The sequence below is a fragment of the Trachurus japonicus genome, chromosome 22, assembly GCF_045865225.1.
Source record: "Trachurus japonicus isolate A0001 chromosome 22, Traja_1.0".
In the NCBI taxonomy this organism is placed as follows: domain Eukaryota; kingdom Metazoa; phylum Chordata; class Actinopteri; order Carangiformes; family Carangidae; genus Trachurus; species Trachurus japonicus.
The window spans coordinates 3,697,361-3,716,233 of NC_140928.1; the positions used below are offsets into that span (position 1 = coordinate 3,697,361).

Below are 18,873 nucleotides of genomic sequence, written 5' to 3' on the forward strand. Positions count from 1 at the left end.
AAGTTCGTTCCGACAGCTACATTCATGCAGACAAACACTTTGTCTTATCTCTTTTTTGACGTATTTGTAATTTTTGTTCAGTAAAGACAAGACACCTGATGACATTGTCAAACGCATGCTGTTGCTCTGTTTTGCTAAATATCTGAAGTGTCATGATGCAACACAAGTGTAGCCTACAGTACAAAACATGCAAACATAGACATAAGCAGTAAGCATTCATGCAGTGGTAGAAAAACAGCTGAATTGGTCCTATTTTTCCCAAACCCTGAGGCCTGGGCTGGGTAAACAACCTCCAGGTTACCATGGCAGCAAAGTGCTGAGTGCAGCGCAGCAGTGATGCAAAAAAAAAACACACACCCAGAGCTCTGAATGCTGGAGTTTACCTCGCTGTGTTCTGTGTGGGCAGATACTTCTGGAGGACACACCTGCCTCTTCCTCTGCTTCTGCTTCTGCTTCTGCTCCAGCGGCATGATGGGATAGATCTGATAATCATCATGTAAGACAGCCTTTGTGGTCGCTGGGCTGTGATTGGTTCAGGGCCAACAGCTGGCTGCTGCTGCTGCTACAGACTCACGTTGTCTCATCATCAGAGGAATGCCAAACAAACGATAACTCATCGGTTTGAGTCCTGTATTATTAAATTTTCAATTTGACCTCGGCCACTCAGGCCGTGTTTTTGGTTTGTTTTAGTTCTGGCTCAATGTGTTTGGAGTTAATTCAGAAGCCAATCACTGTCCAGCGTCTCTTAAGATCCAGATCCAGAGCCAATAAGCACATTCATAATTCTTTTTCTATTGTCGTTTAACACTGTGTGAGGCTAGATTGCAGCAATGCCTTTTAAGAAAGTTCCTCATAACTGGGAATGAAAATACATATTTAAAGGGATAGTTCAACATTTTGGCAAATTGGCCTTGGGGGCTTATGGGATTTCTTGGTTTCCTTCATCAAACTCATCAAATACACAATTCAACAAACGCTCTGGTGGACAAGTTGTGACCTGCACATTCACCACGCTATGAGATAATAACACAACGTTACCACACAGAGTTGTTTTAGAGGTAAATTCAGAGACTGCTTGATGAAAAACTGTCCCTGAAGGCAACGCGCATCAGCTATTTTGCATGAATTTCCCTCTAAAACAACTCTGTCTGGTAATATTGTGTTTATTATCTCATAGCGTGGTGAATGTGCAGGTCACAACTTGTCCACCAGAGCGTTGTGGAGTTGTTGGATTGTGTTTTTGATGAGTTTGATGAGGGAAACCAAAAAATCTCATGAGCCTCCGTAGCGTAGCTCTGAGCAGCTTGTGGCTCTGCTCCGCCGTTCTAAAAACATCTTGCACCGACAATTAAAGGTAACGAACCTACTGCTATGACTATAGGGATTATGGCAATGGGCCAATTTGCCAAAATGTTGAACTATTCCTTTAAATCTGAAGCTCCTAAACATGGTATCTTTCAATATCAATAACAAAAAAACTGAGATAATGAAAATATAAATGACCATTGCTCAATAAAATGCAAATTGTTCTCCAGCTCGTTGGGTGTGTCTGCTGAAAAGTTGAAAAATTCTTTATTAATCCACAATGTTTGATTTGTATCTCCCTCTAGATGCTCCAACACAAAAACAAAACCTCCATTCAAACTTCAGTATGTCCGACTCCAGCCCAGTCAGGACATTATTGGATGTACTGCAATTTTTCTTGATATATTTCATTTCATCGGCTTTTCCTTTCCAGTTTTCGAAACAGCACGTCCGCTCAGAAGACAACTGTGTTTGTCGTAAACAACATTGAAATTTCACATTTCTACATGTGGCAGAAAAGTTTGCAGCTGGACTGATGGACAGCACAGCTGGATCGGGGAGAGGCTGTTCCTCTTTAAATCATCACCTTCGCTCTGCAGACGTCGCTTCATGTCTGAATGTAGGGAAATCTGTCGCCTTTCGCACAGCGCGTGACCACGACGACACCACACAGACTCACACACACTCTGAGCTGCATGAGGCTGTGAAACCTGAGAGCAGAAATTACCGCCAAAAACAGAGAGAGACGGTTTTAAAATCGACTTTTCAAACAAATTATTTAACATCCACGCGTTCGGCAACGTCTCCTCTCTCAGAAAATCTAAAGTTTCAGGTGGGAGGAGTTGGTGCTGTTTGAGTGACAGGAGGTAGCCTATGTCTCACCTGTAATCCCTCGTTTAACCATGTGTGACTAAGTGGCTGTAATGTCACTATAGCAACCGTTGCAGCTGGGCACACAAAACTGATTCAGATCAGCTGATTAGTCCTGGACACACACACACACACACACACACAAAGACAACACAGATAAACAGATACAGACATACTTATTTCTATGTCTGAATAAATATTTTCTGCAATAATGGTCCAAAACATTTATTATTATGTGTAACATGGTATTAATAGCATAGCACGACAGTTTCTTCTTTGTGAAATAAAATAAAAAGTCACAGATAATTTTGTTTTCACTTCAGAAGAAACATCTGCACCAACATGAAACTGTTCTTGGACCTGTTTTATATCATCAAAATCATCAACAACAGCAACTGTCTATAATTATGATGGAGTATTAGGGCCACATAGAGAAAAACAAAACAAAACACAGACTTCAAGAATAAAGTCATAAATTTACAAGAATAAAGTCGTACATTTCCTACGAGAAATAAGTCATAACATTACGAGAATAAAGTCATAAAGTTTGTGATTTTTTTATTTGTCAATCTGGCCCGAATACTCCGTCGTACTATAATATATGACTTCTGCTTTTAATTGATTTCAAGTGAGAGAATAATATGGAGATAAAAGTTGTATCATGTGCTTTCTTAAGTTACAAAACTCTGCTTGATCTATTCACCATCTTCATTTAGTAAAATCTCTCCAATATTTAGTCCAGACAGAATTTGTTCTTGGCCTCATTTCTTCTCTTTGTCAACTCTGAAACGCTGAAATGATTGGGAACTTGAAGTAGGTTTGTCTGGAACTATTTTTCATGGTGGATTTATCAATGTGAGTGAGTCGGTCCTGTGGATATGTTGTAGCCTACTGTATGTCCTACTGTAGAACTGAGTCAAACACACACACACATACACACACACACAGGGATGAATCAGATCTATAAACTCTCTGGATAAACACACACACAGGGATGATGCCTCAAGTGCAAAGTGTGGTTTCTGTCCTGGCGCCTGCAGAACGGCGCTGAACGGGGAGTTTTCTGGTGAAGAATTGCCGTCGGGGGTTTTGTGTCTTGTGGTCAAGGGCCGAGAGCAGACGGTGTCCTGCCAGAGAATTCACAAAAAGCTCTAAATTTCCCCCCGACATGGGAAGGATTTCCACCAGACTGAAGGTACAAGAGTTCAAGGTAACCTCCTCTGCTGCTCCTCCTCCTCCTCCTCCTCCGCTTCCTCACTCCCCCACGGCTCCAGTCTCACAATTAAAAGCTCAAACACACGTTGTTAGGAAACAGCACCGCTGCAGGGAGGAGGTGATGCAGTTCAAGGACTTTTCCTCATTTCATCAGTGAATTATTACTGAATTATTACGAGTGAAATGAAACGTCACAGATGTTTCCATCAGAGGCCGGTACTGATCGGCACACTTAGTTAGTTTGACACGTTTTTGGATAATAGGCTACATGTAATGATTGATAATATGATTTTTTAAAATATGTTTTATACCTCAGTCTTTGACAGGAGCAGCTGTATTGATCATTGTTATTGTTATAGAAACTCCAACTATTCTGGATTAGATCATTAACTGGATCTCAAGTTAATGTGTCAGTTTACAAAAGAAGCGAAGCTCAGTATATTTTATGTTTTTGGCTGAACAACTGGACCAACAGCAAAACAGACTTCTTCCCAAACATCGTTTTTGTAGAAGTTTCATCCTTGTGTTTTTTAGACTTAGTTCATTCATCTTTGAAAACGACATGTTGGTTTCTGTTATTTAAAGTCCCCCTAAACCAAAAATTGATTTTTTGAAATTATTAACATGTCAATGTTACAAAGGAGTATTAGGGCCAGCCAAAGAAAAAAAGAAGGCTGGCCCTAATACTCCTTCATACTCCTTCAATGTAGTGTTTGGGTTCTGCTACAAGACATTTCAGCAGCAAAGTCACTAACGCAGCAGCCATAACTGAGCATTTTAGATTTGAAAATGCAGTTTCAAAGTCTGAAAAAGTTGGATTCAGTTTTTCAGCACCCAGTCAGGTTTAATACGTCAGAGCACTTTTACAAATTTAAAAATGCCTCATAGGGGGACTTTAAAAGAAAAAATAAATTAATTGAACATTAAAAAAAACTATCTTAAAAGTGTCTCTTAAATGTAACTTCTTGTGTCTTGTGTGACAGGTTGGAGTGATGACTGGATCTTCAGCGTCTGTCAAACAGTGGTCCGCTCACCGTCCAACTGGACACAAGTACGGTGGCCCACAACAGCAGTGTTTGCAGGGGGATGATAAAAAGAGAAGAACCTGCTTGGACTTGATTTAAATACAGTGATTGATGTGAAAAGTGTGTCCCAGTATAGGCTTATCATGTTTTTCTTTTTCTTTTTTGCCAGACAGTGGCATGATGCAAAAGTTTGGCCTCTCCTGGTGAAATGTTCTGTTGATGTGAACAGTTCATCAAGTGGAAGATGAAATGATCTCCAAAAGGCATAAAGTTAAACCTGAAACACTGCTTTTTATATATATTTTAATCAGTATCAGTGTAATATTTTAGTTTTCTACAGTTTCAGAGTGAAAAGGGGAAACAAAGCAGCAGCAGCAGCAGCAAAAGAATGGGAAACCCAGGAGACTTGAGCTCTCAGAGAACTTGGACCAAGGTATCAGACAAGATATTTACTATTTACACACTGTGATAGTTTCCAAAGGGGGGGCGAGCTAACCTTTGCTGACCTTTTCCTTTTCTGTCATTTTGAACATGGAAAAGATGAGGATGAAAAAAGTACGCGGTTTAAAATGTAAAGGGAATGTTTCATCTGTAACTTTATGCTTTTTGGAGATCATTTCATCTTCCACTTGATGAACTGTTCACATTAACAGAAATCTTGACCGGGGGGTGCCCAAACTTTTACATCATGCCGCTGTAATTCAGAGATGGAGGGACGGATACAGAGACACCTGTGAAGTGGAGGACATGAGTCCAGGGAGGAGGAGATATGGACATGGATACTGGACATCATCAGTTTCTATTGTGTTCTCTGGTTTGTGAAGCTTCATTCATTCATTCATTCATTCATTCATTCATTCATTCATTCATTCAGTTCCACTTAAATGAAATTATTTTATTTTCTTTGATACAAATTTCTGAGTAATTCCAGTAAACAATTGTAAAATAAAAGCGGCCCCGCCCCCCCTCCAGCTCCACTGAGATGATCCAGTTTGGGTGCTGCTGTGCTCGCTCATCCTCATACCTGAGCCCATCTCAGCTCCTCTCATTCACAAGATGAATCTGTATTGATGCTAATAACCCATCAGCCCTCTGACCCAAACCTGCGCCTCATCCCCGAGCACACGCAGCTGAATATTCAGTCAATTACTGCAGTAATAGGCAGCGGGCGGATGAAAGCACTGGGAACGCGGCTCCCTCTCCCCCCCCATCCGTCATTACAGCGGAGCAGCCGGAGCAGCCGGAGCGCCGAGGCCGACCAGACGCATTCAGACATGATTATGGAGAAAAAATTTAGGCAAAAGGATAAATCAGCTTCCATTTGCAAAGAATGTGGACTCGCAAGAAGCAGAAAAAACTCCACGACGAGTGCAGACACCCAGTCCCAACACGTGACACACACACACACTCAAACACACACACACACACACACACTTGGTAGGATGAGGGGGAGGCCACATTTATCTTTTTCTCTCTCGCGGGTCTCTGTGCTACTGGAGCAAAGGCTAAAGGAGAGGAGAGGACACAAGAGGGAACACACAGTTCCACTCTGGATTTTTTTGGAAAAGGAAATAGTCCTGCTGCCTCGGATCATCTAGCATCGTCGTGCTGCAGTGTGTGTGTGTGTGTGTGTGTGTGTGTGTCAGGGACTAATATGGCAAATAGAATTATCAGAAGATAATTAAGTTAGGAAGAGAAAGAATCCATGAATCAAAACAACTATTCTCTATTTCAAAAGAACCAAAAAAAGCTGAATGAATGAATAAAATGAATGAATGAATGAATCATCCAAGGAAAATCGGAGCTTCATCCCATCCAAACTCTATTTCTTCCTTTTCTTTGTTGCATCCAGCTGTGGATTATGTGCAGATAAATTATTTTCATAATGAATTTGTTTCTGTCAAATCTTTGTTTTTATGATTTTACAGTCAAGAAAATGTTACACAAACTTACTTTTACCATTACCAATAAATGAGATCGGCATTTATGATTATTATTATTCATCTTCTGAAGGTCTTCTTTATGTTATTATTTGATATTTCTTTTATCAAACATTGCAGATTCCTGATACCAAGTGTTGGTGCTTTTGTCCTGTAAACGCAACAATGGCTGCAGCTCTTTGCAGGACTTATAGCTAACAGCCAATGCTAATGGTTAAATAACATTAGCAGCGGCTGGTACCATTGTTATAATAACTGCTCTGTGATGGGAGACGGTAACTAAGAAATCCTGACGCACTGACTGCCTCCTCCTCTCTGACCCACTGGTTTTTTAATCTCACCCTGAGAGGAGGTGAAGACTGGAGTAAATGCAGCTCCATCATACTTTTAACTGAGCGCCATTGACAGCCGGCTATCGGCAGAAGGTCAAAAATCAGTCTGACTCACCTTTTCTGCCCTCGGTCATGGCCGGCCGTGGAATTTTTTTTTTTTCTTTTTTTTTTTAATGTCACAGCTGAGTTAACTGATCTCATTCTAGATGTGAAATATTCAACTGTAAATCGTTCAACCTTCAACCTTAAACCCACCGAAAGTTAAAGAAAAACGTACTTTAAAAGGAGGGTTAGCCGAGGTCACAGAGGTCAGAGCTGGAATAAGACGGGACGACCCGAGTTTAAAGAATCTGGATCAGAGGTGGAAATCAAACGCTGTCCAGACAAAACTGAGAAGATTTATTCCTCTGACATCTGACACTGTTGAACAAACACCACCTACACACACACACACACACACACACACACACACACACACACACACACACACACACACACACACACACACACACACAAAGACTTATGACATTAATGGAAGTGATTACAGTACTTTTAATTGGTTAGATGGTGAATTTCGTGTTTGCAGACTGAGTAATTATCGTCTGTCTCGCTGAACAGTTTAAAGGTCCTGAAAATGAACTCCTGCCTACTGACAGTGTTATTTCTGTCATCTGTCTGATGCTCCCAGAGATAAGAGTTGAGATATGGAAACTCTCTCTTTATATGTTTCTATTCAAACACAGATGCAGAAACTGAGCCGTAAAACCAGCCGTCAGGACTTCCTGTGACTTTGTGATGTCACAACAAAGCAGTCACACGCCCACCGCCACCATCCAACCAACAACTTGCAGGGTTTGGTTTCTGTGAGTGTTTTATTCTGAAATCTGCTCCATCTATTATTTTTTTTTATTGGATTACTCAGTAAACAGCCAGCCAATCAGAACAGAGGCTGAGGCTTTTTAATGAATATTAAACGCAGGTAAAACTGGTCGCTCTTTTGAGAGACCGTAACAAACGGTTGCCATGGTAACCGGCTGCCTGTCCCATCATGTCAACAGACCTCGGTGCGTCTCACCTCCCGGTCTGCAGCCACAAGCAGCTACAGCTGCAGAAAGCAACACGTTGTTTGTTGAGCTGTTTGTTCACTTGGTGACAAAAACACTAAAAACTGATCCCAGACATGAACTGTATCAAACAGTGAGTCAGGAAACTGATGCTGCACAGTGTTTTCACAACCAAAGTTGAATTTTGAATCCCATTGGATTGAATAAAGTCAATATAAGAACAAAAAAATACAGATGGATGATTAAAACAATATATAACCAGGCCATGCTTGTAAAAGAGATTTTTTTTATCTCAAGCAATTTGCCTGGTAAAATAAAGGTTAAAAAAAAAAAAAATAACAGTATATTACACTTAAGTCAATAGAAGAAAGAAAGACGATAGCTGCAAATGTGTGTGTTAATAGTGTAAGCACAACTAATGTATATACAGTAGGGGGAGACCGGGGATGGTTGTAACACTTTCTGTCTCAGCTCCTATAACGTGCAGAGTGTTCATGGTAGGGCTCTCAAATTTTGACACATGTTCCCTCATTTGTCCACTACAAAATAGCAATGTCTAAAACTTCTCTAACTGTGTCACATAATTCACTATTTTATATCAAATGCAAGGAGTGCCACTGTTACCTGCCCCACCACCAGGGTAGGTTGCAACACAACCTGGGGTAACAGGGGGATTGAACCTCTGTAATGAAAAGGACCTACTGTAAAGGATAGGGGTGCAAAGTAATGTTAACCGGTAGTGGAAACCCTGCTTTACATTGTTTTAACATCTTAAAAAAAAAGAGAAAAAAAAATGGAACCTCAATTTGGAAAAAATCTCCATGTACGTGAACGGGAGTCACATTTTTATTTTGTGATCCTATTGAATTGTGTCATGAGAAAAATGTATGACCTCTACCTATTTAAAATTGCGTTTCATGAAGAGAAATCAGCCGTTTGTTGTAAAACTATTATAAAATACAATTCTGGAAATCATTCCCAGATCTCCCATTCACTTACAGTACATGGAGATTTTTTCCGAATTGAGGTCCCATGACGAGCTTCTATTCCGCTTCTGCTTCGGCTCTCTATTACATTTAGCAGAAACCCTGTGCACTTTCATCTTATACAAGTTACCTGATTCAAACGTCAATGGTATTGATACTAGTCAAAATTTAGACTTGGTTATTTGGCTGTAAAATCTACACACTTCTTCACACAGTCATGCAAATTCACATGCAATATCAGGGAGTGAGTGGGTACAGATGATATTGATCACATAACTCTAATGTTATCCCTTATTGGTGAAAGTGATGCTGTTACAACCATAAAGCAACGGCTCCATATTTAAAGTGTAAAAGCCCCAGCTAGGGTTTCTCCTCCAGTCTGTTTACATGATACTGTTTCAGTCACTGATCAGAGAGGAAACAGCAGCAAACAGAAAACAACTGCCCGACCGTCCATCCAGATGTTTGTCTTCACTGTGACGTCACTGACAACTTCCTGTGAATCTGCATCATGTCAGTTTATTACAGCGGCTGTAAACTGCAGCTTGGCAGCACAGAAATGAAGTGAAGTGAAGTGAGGCTGCATCTTGTTTTATATTTAGTACATTTTTATGAGCATGTGGATTTAGCAGAATTCTGAATTCTGCTGTTTTTCTTTTACTTTATCTCATTTAATCACAGATAAAGTTTGGAGTGAAGTTTTTATTATAAGACAATGAGTGATGTAGAAAAAACCAACATGCAGCTCCTCCTCCTCCTCCTCCTCCTCCTCCTCCTCCTCCTCCTCGCGCAGCTCTCCAGCGGGGGGAGGGGGCGTGGCCAGTGACGTCTCCAAATCGGCCAAACCTTAAACCTGGCACCTTGACGCGCGGAGAGAGGATGAAGGGAAATGTTAATGAGACACCGGGAATAAGAGACGCATGGACGGATACACGCGGAGGAATACTCGGAGACTTCTTGTGATTTCTTTTTTTATATATATATCATTCCGGTTTTAGTTGTTTTACTTTTAAGCGTCTTTTCTTTCTTTTTTTTTCTGCCTGCTCTGTTTTGTAGCAGCGGCGGAGCTCAACACCGACACTCGTCCAGCAGCAGCAGCCGCAGGTCGGTGCCTCCTCCCGGGGTAGAGAGCAGCAGCAGGTCGGTGACTACCACACACACACAGACACAAACACTCACACACTTTTGTTTCCATCTCTCAACTTTTACGCGCAGAGAAACGGAGTGCGCACGAGGAAGAGAGCGCGAGCGGTGTGTTTGTGTGTTTACGTGACAGGTGCAGCTCACCTCGTGCCTGTTTTGACAACTTCACGCGGCGCTTTGCAGCTGCAGGAGTTCACTAATGATCAGTTTTAATGTGGCGGTTAGTGTAAATAGTGACGTGATTTGAGTTGTATTGAGTTGAGTTGAGAGTTGAGATTTACTTTATTTATCCCATAGGGTAATTCAGTTTCTACAGTTGACCATTGCACCACATTCATTTACACGAGCATTCATACATAACCTACAAGTGAGGAGGAAAAGTGCGAGACAGTGCAAATTAAGATCAGGTAAGATTTAAAAAAAAAAAAAAAAAAAAGTCCAATAAGTAGGACAATAAACACATAAATAGGGCAATATGCATAAAAAAACACATTGTCAACAACATTACTTGTACTAACTACAGCTTCAAGCCAGCTCGGCATTCAACAACTTAATGGCAGAAGGCACAAAAGGCCTAGAATAGTGATTGGTCTAAATGAAAGGCTGCATATAACACCGACCTGATGGCATCAAGATAAATTCACAGGCCAGAACATGATCATAATTATTATAATGATGCATGCTACTGCCTTTTGCCAGTAATTTTCGAGCAGACTTTCACAATGTTATTTTAACAGTTCCTGTCCTTCACTGCCAAACTGTTAAAGCAGCAGATGAAAGAGAAAGTCTCAATGTATGAAGAGTACACAGCACAGTACTTTACAAAAAATAGAATTGGAGACCCCGAAGGAACTGTGCTGTTTGTTTTCATTCACTAAAAATCAAAATATTGCAGCAGTGACTCAGAAGAGTTAACCAGAGTGATGACCTTGATATTATATTAGAGTATTTTATGGACCATAAAGACTTTTGCAGAGGGTCAGAGTTCGTTTAGTAGCAGCTCCAGAGCTTTCAGTCCTGACTCACATTCCTCTCGTGTTTTCCTCTTTTCAGTGTGAGCTCTTTAAACACACCCAGTCCAGAGCTGTTATAGTAATAGTAGTGTGTAGTTTGAGCCTTTCTTCGTCTTCTTGCCGTCCGTTCAGCCAGTCAGAGAGGAGCTGCCCTCCTTCCTTCCTTCCCTCCCTTCCCTCCTTTATCCTGCTGCACCTCCTCCTCCTCTCTCCTCCTCGGTGTCACAGAGGAGTCCGGGCTGAGGAGCAGACGCTGAGTTTACAGGAAATATTTTAATTCAGACCAGGACTGAAAGAGCTGCTGCTGCTGATGATGTGAATATTTTCTCGTAGTGACACAAATGAGTCCAGAATTTGTGTTGGAACAGGTTTTACTACATTCTACTTCGGATTTTATTTCCGTCTCATCTGCAGTTAAAGTTAATAAAGTTCAGCCCTAATACTAGAAACACTCTGCAGCTGATTTAACATTTAAAGGGACACGAAAATCGATTATTTGGTTCAAAAAGTATGTTTTTCATTAAAGGGATAGTTCACCCAAAATTCAAATTTCACTCATCATCTACTCACCCTCATGTGGACTAAGGGCTGGGAGAAGTTTCAGAGTCCTCCGTGTCTTCTCTGAGTTACAGCGGGGCTCCGTGCAGCACTGCATGTCCATATGACGGTTGAGAACGGAGCTCACTTTTCTTCGTCCAAAAAGACACACCAAAAAACATCCAAATACCTCCATGCTGCTCGTCTGTAATGTCCCTCTTGTATTGAAGCCCCAACATGAGAAATTGTTCAGAAAAGAATTAAATAAGTCTATATTTTAAGCTTGTTTGTAGCGGAAGCTCCCAGTGTTGCTCTGCCGGAATCTTGTGCGATTTGCAGAGCCGTGAACTGGGTGTCAATGCAAATCACGCGAGATTTGGAGTGAGAGAGCAGTGCTGGGAGCTTCTGTTACAAACAAGCTTAAAATATAGACTTATTTAATTTTTTTCGGAACTATTTCTCATGTTGGGGCTTCAATACAAGAGGGACATTACAGACGAGCAGCATGGAGGTATTTGGATGTTTTTTGGTGTGTCTTTTTGGACGAAGAAAAGTGAGCGTGACGGTAGGAAACCACGGAAACTCAGCGGAGACACCGGAGCTGTCGGCTCAGGTGGAGGTGGCGTCTGTGAAAAGTCACCGCGGTAACGCAGTGAGGAGGAATGGAGCGTTACACTGATGCTGCATTCACCTGCAGTCGGGCAGACGGCCGTCGCTAACAAACCAGATGTCATTTTAGTCACAGAAGTCCAGAGAAAGCTGGTAAAACAATACCACATCGCCATGACAACATATTGTCACGTGTATTGTTTTGCCTCGTGCTGACGGACCACTTGTTTACATAGAGGCTTGTTTATGCCGTTACGTGCAGCGGCTGTTGTCTGTCTGCCGTCTGCCCAATTTCACGTGAATGCAGCATGATTATTATTATTTTTTTCTGGGCAAATTGAATGGTAGGCAACTGGACTTGTATTTGTCTGGGAAGACGCATGAAAAATACGATTGAGTTGCCTGAGATATACAACCGCAACGCTAGATGGGAGGAATTCCAACACAATGTACCTTTAAAGTTGATAAAGTTCTGTTCTAATACTAGAAACACTCTGCAGCTGATTCAACATTTAACTTTGAAAAAGTTTGCAAACCACCTGACAGCATGCAGGTGTAAAATCACTCCATACAAATGTTACTGTTAATGGTCCCATTAGATTCCTTCAGGGACGTCACTGTGTGTTAGTGTGCGTGCGTGTGTGTGTGTGTATCTGCAGGGACTCACAGTTTCCTCTGCACTTCATGACAACACAACTTTAGTTTAATATTTGGTTTTCACTCTAATCTCCTGACGCCAACCGGTGATTATTTTATCACATGAGAAGAAGCGACGGAGTCCTCACTCAGTCAGCGCTCGGCGAGGATGTGAGGAGGAAGAGGAGGAGGAAGAGGAGGAGGAGGAAGAGGAGGAGGAGGAGGAGGAGGAGGAGGAGGAGGAAGAGGAGCAGCCTTGAGACTGTTCACTGTGTAATAATAATCTGGCTGTGGCTGTAAATACCAGATTCCTCTTCCACTCGTGAATAACTGAGCTGTGGGGGAGTGTGTGTGTGTGTGTGTGTGTGTGTGATGGAGGGAAGTCCTGCTGCCGTTACCAGAAATAAGAACTTGGAATTTAAGCACATCCCCTTTTATTTCCGTTCTCCGGGTTTCGCCCACGTCCAGAAGTATTCCACCGGAGGCCGGCGCCGAAAAAACTCGTCAAGGTCACGCTGCCCAATCGTTCCTGATACCCCTGCCCCCCCATCCCCCCCACTCGCCAGCTGCCCCCCCCCCCAGATAACACCGAGAGGAACTGAACTGAAGCTCGGCTGCAGAGAGTTGAGAAGCTGCTCTGCCTGTTTGGTCCCTCATCAGGTGTCTGCAGGCCGGTGAGGGTGTCACGCCTCGGCTGCAGAGCAGACGCTGGCTGTAGTGTGTGTGTGTGTGTGTGTGTGTGTGTGTGTGTGTGTGTGTAGTGGAGTGTCAGGGTGTAGTCACAGTAAACATGGAGGTCCCAGCTTCTTCTCAGGAGAGGAAACGTCTTCTTTGATCTGAAAGGACATTTCCGCTTTCCAGAGCCAGAATCAGATTTATTGGCCAAGTACTGTACTGTAACTGCTGCAGAGATACGAGGAATTTGACTCCGGTTTACGTAGCTCTCTGACTTGCACATAGAAGATGTACAACAACTGAACAACAAGTGAAAGAATAATAAAGGATATTTCAATATAAACATATAAAAAAAAGTAAAGTTAAAGGGACAACGAGGAGTTTGTATTTGGTTATACTGTAAAAGAGGCTCATATTAATGTGGATGAATCTACATTACCCACTTGTTAATGGGTCCATTTTCGATAAATATATCATTTTGTCTTTCTCGTTATTTTGATATTATTATTTAGTGGTCGACTCGCCCAGCATTTCCTACTTAAGGTGTCCTGGAAGCTGCCCGGCGGGTCATGGGAATAACGCCGCCGGATCGCTGGTTGGCATCGTTTATGGTCGGAACTACGACGGTATCTGATCATCTTTCTTGATGAATGAAAACTTTCTCGCACGGAGGCTCATGGGAAATGTACAGTAGTGTGAAAACACTTTGTTCTCCAAAACTCCTCATTGTCCCTTTAAGCGGCCAGATTGTACTGTACAGTGAGTCACATGTGTAAATAGACAATGAGGTAGTGCCATGAAAATAAATGATGAATTGAATTGATTTGAATGAACTTTATTTATACCGAAGGAAATTCTCGATGCCAGCAGCCGATGTATACATTCATTCCAAACAACACGACAATAAATAGACAGAATAAAGAGATAAACAGACAGACAGTACCTTTAAAATATATCTAAAAATGCTTGTTAATACTGAAACTGGTGGCTGAAAAGGTACTAAGGAGTGTATAAAATACATACAGCTACCTTTTTTTTTTTTTTTTTTAGTGGTGGGGACCTTTTTTTTTCTTCTTTCTCATTATTTTTAACCCTCTTTTTTCTTTTCATTCTTTTTCTTTCTTTTTTTTTCAGCTACCTTACACTGGTGAGTTGTGTTGCCTGATTGCTCTGAGGATAAATGATCTGTTGAGTCTTTCAGTTGAACAGTTTTGGGATCTCAGGCGCCCACTGAATGCTGGATAGATATTTGCATGAGTTATATGATATGTACAATATATGGTTGTCTATATTTACAGTATATATATGAATTATTTACAGCAGGATTTGTATTGACAACATTAACAGCAGGCAGGGTGTGGTAACATGAAATGATGTCAGTGATAGAAGTCTGTGTGGAAGTTTTGATGGAGAGTGAGTTGTCAGAGTGTGTCCAGCTTCTCTTGGTCTTGTGTGACAGTCACATGAACTTGTTCAGTGTCTCGTCGTCTCGTTGCCGTGATGATGTGCAGGTGCAGGTGCAGGTGCAGGTGCAGCAGGTGAGCTCCGGCTTAAGACCAGTTGGTGCAACCGGCCCCTGGGAGCTTACATCAGTGTTGTGCTGTTGTCAGGGCAACAAGAAGGCCTGAATGGACAAGTGGCATTTTACATCTATGATTTTAAGTCTTGGCCTCAAATAATGAAGAAGAAAATAACAAAACCAAAAAAAGTCTAATGTTCCAGTCGGATTTGTAAAAGTATAAAAACAGTAATAATGATGTGATTCTGTGAAACATGCATGTTGCCTGATATGTGGAGAACATGGTCGGTCGGTGCTCCTCTGCAGCTCCTGTGATCTGTATTTCTCATTGCAATAATTAGATTTTTCCTCCAGATATATTTGTCTCCCATATTTGAAAATAAAAGGCTGCATCAATACAGGAGCCTACAGTAGTTGTATTTCTGAACACTTCCTCTCCTTGAGGTGCTGTGAATAATGTAACATCAAGTAAAACCAACCATTTATAGCAGCAAGTTGGGTTTTCCCCCACGGTTATGAGCTTTTCCTCTTTGTGAGCTGCTGTGGAGGAGTATAGGAACAAAGAGATGAACTTTATCTGAGCTGCACGTAGAGCCACTTTTATCTTATCTGTTATATGATTGGACGAGGTCACAGCAGAGTCGATGACCAGTGATCAATAACTCCACCTGTTACTGCTACTGCTACTGTATGGAGTTTATTTAATAATAATAATAATAATAATAATAATACATTTTATTTGTAAAGTACTTTTCATAAAATAATCTCAAAGTGCTATAGAAACCCGAAACAAAATAAACAAAAGAAATTTATTAAAGAAAAACAGCTAAAGGAGGAGATTAAAGTGCAGAGACAATAGTGAAAACATATAAAAAGACATCTAGGGACAGCCCTTTTCCATCTTCCCATCTCTTAATGCATCATAACAACTTTTAAGTCTTTTATTTCCCACTCTCTCCACTTATTTCTAACTCACCGTCTCGATGTGCAGTGATTGGCTGAGGGGCGTCATGTGATCAGCACCGCAAAAGCTGCATTAAAACAGAAACACTGAATCATTCTCAGTAATTAATAGGTTGTGTCCAAGCTGTGTTTCCTGTGTCTGTGTCATGTGTCCTACCTGCATGTGTGTGATGGTGCAGGAGCAGTCGCTCATTCAAATCTTTATTTAAACAGGAACACGGACACATGTTGTTATGAGGAGGCCCTGACATAAAAATATACAGTATTAAAACCCACTCATGTTGTTCTGAATGAATGGATGTGGTATTAAAGGCTGTGCTGACCTGCTGCTGGTGGCTGGATGGTTTTGATAAACAGAAGGATGTGGTTTGTTGGTGTGTTGCTGCTGTTTGTATCTTTGATTATTGGAGATTTATTGGAACTCAAATCTAAAATATTCCGACATTGTTTTTATTGTTTTATAGAGGAAATTCCAGGGACCTTGAAGGCGTCCCAGATCCTATTTTGAGAACAACCGGTTTAAGCATCTCTAATGTGTGTTCATATGTTCAAATACTGGATTTCAAGGCTCTTATTAATATTTACGAGTATTAAAAATGTTTGTTAGTTTTTTCACATTAACATATAATGTAACATGATGCACACATTCCTGCAGCTCTCCAGTAGATGGGAGTGTTTTTGTTAAAGTGCAGCTCCAACAGAGTAGTAGGGCTTTGACCTTTTTCCTGTGGCGTCCAGAGTTTAGATGTGGCCCAGTGACAGAGTCAGAGCCTGTCAATGTTAACGCTCAATACAATTAAAATACCTAAAACAAATCAAGCAAATCCACAAATACATGGAAACATTTTTTTAAATGTAGTTTTATGCATGCTTAATTTAAGTATTCTATAAGATTCTCCTAAATTCATCTTTATATATACTGTATATATATACTATATCTACATTTCACAGTGGAAAAATACAAGATGAATCCCATCATGTCATCAAACAGAGCTTTGGTGTTTCTCCGTCACTGTTGTTATTGATAAGGAGCCTCTCCCACTATCAGGTCATATAACAACCACAGTGCCAGTGTTTTGGTGTGGTTCCCGTAATTGCTCCTGATGATTAGCCCATCAGCCATATATCATTAACCTGCAACAGTAACCGTGGCAGCAGTACATCTTAAAAAAAACAAAACACACCTGTTGATTTGGTCTATGCAGATTAAAACACGTTTCTGAGCGGCTGTGAGTCCAAAAAGTTCTGAAAAGTCTAAAAACCTAAATTTATTCAGTGTCTTTTCACAAAAAAACAAAACTAAATTATAGCTGCTGCGCAGCGATGGGTCGGGTCCGGGCTACTTTTGGGCAAATTTAGGCAATTCTGAGCAACAAACAGGAGAACAGGAAGACAGGACGGTTGACCTTATAATGTTCAATTTGCATCAGTTGAGGATTGAACCCACAACCTCTGGAACCAGAGACCATTGTCTATCGCACTGAGCTAATTGACATGTGGCATGCAACAGTGGCTTCACAAATTGAGTAAGCCATTCACTGTCGTGTAGGCAGATTTGAAACCACAGTAAAAAGAAAAATCAGTTTTTGAGGTAAAATAATGATATGTATTTGTCAAACATCTACTATGAGTCTAAGATGTTAGGAGCCTTCGCACATGGTCCAGTCCAAGCTATTTGGATTTTTTTTTTTCTGTGATGCCACCATTAGGACAATTGTCTTGTGTTTCGTGTTGAGGACAACTGTCATTTTGATCTGTCATCATCATTATCATTGCCCTTGCTGGGTCTCGAACCCACAGCCTCTGACACCAAGAACCAACTCTTAACTCGCTGAGCTAATTAGCTGGTAGTGAGACCTGCTGTGTAGCTTCATTTATCCACTCAGGTGAGTCAATGCCCGGGCAGCTGTTGTCAAGGCAGATTTCAGAAAGTCAGAAATTCTGTTATCTAAACAAAAATCTGTTAATACATAAATTGCATCTAGACAGCAAAACAGCTTGAGGACATGTGACATTTTGATCTGTCATTGTCATCATCACCCTTGCTGGGTCTCGAACTCACAATCTCTGACATCAAGAACCAGCTCCTAACTCGCTGAGCTAATTAGCTGGTAGTGAAACCTGCTGTGTAGCTTCATTTATCCACTCAGGTGAGCCAGTGCCCGGGCAGCTGTTGTGATGAAATGGCCAAAAGTCAGAAATTCAGTCATCTAAACAAAAATCTGATAATACATGAATTGCATCTTGACAGCATGGAAATGTTGGTGATTTGTTTTTAATGATAAGTGTTTTGCTTCATAAGAGAAAATATGATGTTTATAAATTCCACACTCACATTGACTGCAGTTGTTTCCATGAGAGCAGAATTCAAAATGTTCTCAAAAATTCAGTTTTTGAGATAAAATTCTGATATTTGCTAAACTCCATCAACCATGACTCCAGAATATTCTCATTTTTTTTCAGGAAGATTGAAAATGTATTTATCAAGAATTTGATGGTATATGTTTACAGTAGTGTTTACAGTCAAACGTTTTCATGCACTGTAGGCTCAATTTTTGCTTAATCAAAAATCCGAGAAACAAGTTTTGTGGAGGACAGTCTGGAGATGCTCTGTAGCAAGTTTGGTGTCAATTGAGCAAAAATTGTGGGAGGAGATACATTTTAAAGGTTTTACAGTTATTGAAAAAAACAGAGTGATGGACTTCATAATTTGTAATAAGTTTAAGTGGACAAAAGTTTCAGCAGTATTGAGGCTACATTGTGGTGAAGTTTCAACACTGTAGCATCTACCGTTGGTATGGTAGGAATTTTTAAAGTTTTTAAATTTAAACGCTTATTGTGCCCCCCCCTAGGAGGGGGGGGCACATGTCCTTGGAGTTGAGTGAATCTGGCATGGGGTTGGATGTTTCTGTGAAGTTTGGTGAGTTTTCACCCATGGGAAGTATGACTTCCTTGGAAGAAGAAAGAAAGAAGAAGAAGAAGAAGAATTCCTAGGAATACAATAGTGTCCTGGCAGCTGCGCTGCCCGGACCCTAATGAAA

The 18,873-nt window shown here is 41.0% G+C and overlaps 1 protein-coding gene and 1 long non-coding RNA gene across 2 annotated transcripts in view; both read left to right on the top strand.

Annotated features, from left to right (window-relative positions):
- The window catches only part of LOC146963246 (uncharacterized), a 268,846-nt gene that overhangs the window by 195,228 nt on the left and 54,745 nt on the right, over positions 1-18,873 (top strand). The window lies entirely within an intron of this gene.
- esr2b (estrogen receptor 2b) overlaps positions 9,571-18,873 on the top strand; it is a 61,488-nt gene continuing 52,185 nt past the window's right edge. Inside the window, exon 1 of the mRNA XM_085768289.1 lies at positions 9,571-9,877. The gene's annotated coding sequence lies outside the window, so the exon portion shown is untranslated. The remainder of the gene's footprint in view (positions 9,878-18,873) is intronic.